Here is a 2,500-nt window from a genome sequence, read left to right on the forward strand (position 1 = left end):
ACACACACACACACACACACACACACAACAAATATGAGCACAGACGTTAAAAATTAAACAGTTATTTGTCGATAGTCATTTAAACCCGCCTCCAAGAGATATTGGAGAGGGTGAAAAAGACAAAAACATTTAAAGTAGAGATTCTGGCTCATTAGCATTCACATAATAAATTCTCCCTCAGTCTGCATCATCCCACTCTTGTCAAGTTAAGAGAGATTGAACCATCGAAAAAACTGTTGAAAAGAAGAAAGAGAAAAGAAAACGGATAAAGAAATGTTTGTGTATGCGTGACCACGAAGCCCTTTTCCCCAACATGGTATTGACTTAAAAATATTATCTTTCCACTCAAAACTCTAAAAATAATCTACCACACTTATACTGTTCAACCACTTGAATAAAAAACAATAAAGTCGAGGTTCAGGCGGGACTGCAAACAATATTGGCAAGCAAATACGTCCTTTGTATTTTTCCTTCATTGACTGTTTATTTAAGTAGAAAATTACAATTGCTTGGGAAATGGGTAAAGGACTGCGTTTGTTTGCTGGAAAATGTTGGTTTGGGGGATAAGTGCAACCTCAGCGGCTAAACATTGAGTTGTGAGAGGATTTTTTTAAGTATCACCTGCTATTCTGTTCTCCACAACTAAATCCATACAATGGTGGAAAACAGAAGGTAGACCTTTAAATTATGAGTTTATTTCTGTTCCATTAGGAGAGCAATGCTTGCAGTCAGGTGACTCTCGATTTACTTCTCAAGTTAGTATCCTAGCTTCACCATTAGTTTTTAAATTGAGTCACGTATTGATTTTCAAGGTAGGCGCTGTAAATGTTAGTTATTTTCTACCCGTTTTGTCCTGTTTACTCCCTAAAGGACTTCTCATGATCCTAAAACTTAAAATAAAACCTTCTGCAAATACTTGTCTAAAAATTAGGAGCAACATCAAGAATTTATTTTTAATAACAACACAGGCGGTTAAGCCTGCGTCTTTGTTGGCTATTTTGTTGGCACAAGGAAAATTCTTAGGATTCATTATCACTTTCTGCTGCTGTTGTTTCACTCAGTGTCTCTGGCTAGCTCTACTTCAATAACTGCAGGCTTAGAAGATTTCTTTGGGGAACATACACACAAGACGATATTGTGTACTCATGAAAGACGGCTACACTAGCGGAGAGGTTGACAAGCATAGCTTTGCCGTCAAAGACAAGATCGCTACAGGCCTTTAAAAGCTGTAGATTGAAAAACAACTTTGCCTCTCAAAGCCTCTAAACCTGCTCTGGTCCGTCAGAGGATGTTGTTTTCCTTGACATAAGAAAATATAGAATGCTTTAACCACAGGAGGAATATTCAGCTGTTTAAATCACAATGTAAACAGATCACTCAAAACAAAGAGGAGGGGGAAGAATATATGACTAAACGATAGCATTAATAAGAATATCAAATCGAATATAAACAATAAATATACATCTATATCTGCACAAAATAAATCAATTAAAATGAACTGAGAGGTAAAATTAAGCACATATTTAGAAATTAACATTAAATATAGACCAGACGTCCTGGGAATTGTTCCCATTTAGAAAACAAAGGAATCCAAAAATACTTACAAAATAGACAGGGGTCTATTTGTTGATTTTACACCATAAGCAGGCATCATGAACAATAGATTCCCTATCCAAGTTGTCTCCTTTGGCTTGATTTTGGCTGGTTTAACAAACGCTTAAAAACTCATAATAGTACACCATTTGGCATGTACCTCCCTACATTTTACTACAGTCCTACATTTAGATAATATGAATAGGCAAAACATAAATATGTTCCTTTATTTTATTTCAGAAATAATAACATCAGTTATTTGGTTGATATACGGGCAGCTAAACTACAAATGTCTCAGATTTAATTTCACAAATATGGCCACCTTAAAGTAACCGTCCCAGTGCTGGCTTGACAAGATAGTGCTTCTCTGAGGTAAAAGCAAAAAATACAACTAAATCTTCTCCTTAAACTGCCCTGGAGGGAGGAAGTATTTCAGTTGTTGCGTAAGCGCTACAAGAGAGCCACGCTAAATCAATCAAACCGAAACCCTTGGAGCTAGCACTAGCAACAAATGCTTAGCTTGTTAACTAGCAAGATTTGTGAGTTATATTCTGGTTCTTTTTGGTTTCATGAAATAATGAACGTTTGAGTTTGAAGGTATCAAAGCTAACATGCTAAAAAAAGTGGCAGTTGGGAAGGCGCTAGTGACAGGATATCTAATTCCCCCGCTGAGATCCATATTGGGGTGGAAATGAATTAGCTTTTTTATTTTTTCACTTTCGAGGCGCAGACATCGAAGCAGAAGATGGGTAATTGCTTTAAGGCCTCCCATGGGGATTCGGGGAAAGTTAACGAATTCAAACGTACATTACTTGACAATTCCTGGCTACTTTTGATTAAACACTTTAAACGCCTGCTTCCCTTGTCTCAGGGAAAAATTATACTTTAAAATTGAATTCACGGGAAA

General features: G+C 36.6%; 1 protein-coding gene across 1 annotated transcript in view; it reads right to left on the reverse strand.

Moving 5' to 3' along the window:
• LOC307075050 (interleukin-1 receptor accessory protein-like 1-B) overlaps positions 1-2,500 on the reverse strand; it is a gene marked incomplete at both ends in the record, with an annotated part of 202,021 nt that overhangs the window by 143,077 nt on the left and 56,444 nt on the right.

Source organism: Pollachius pollachius, assembly GCF_949987615.1.
Source record: "Pollachius pollachius genome assembly, chromosome: 4".
In the NCBI taxonomy this organism is placed as follows: domain Eukaryota; kingdom Metazoa; phylum Chordata; class Actinopteri; order Gadiformes; family Gadidae; genus Pollachius; species Pollachius pollachius.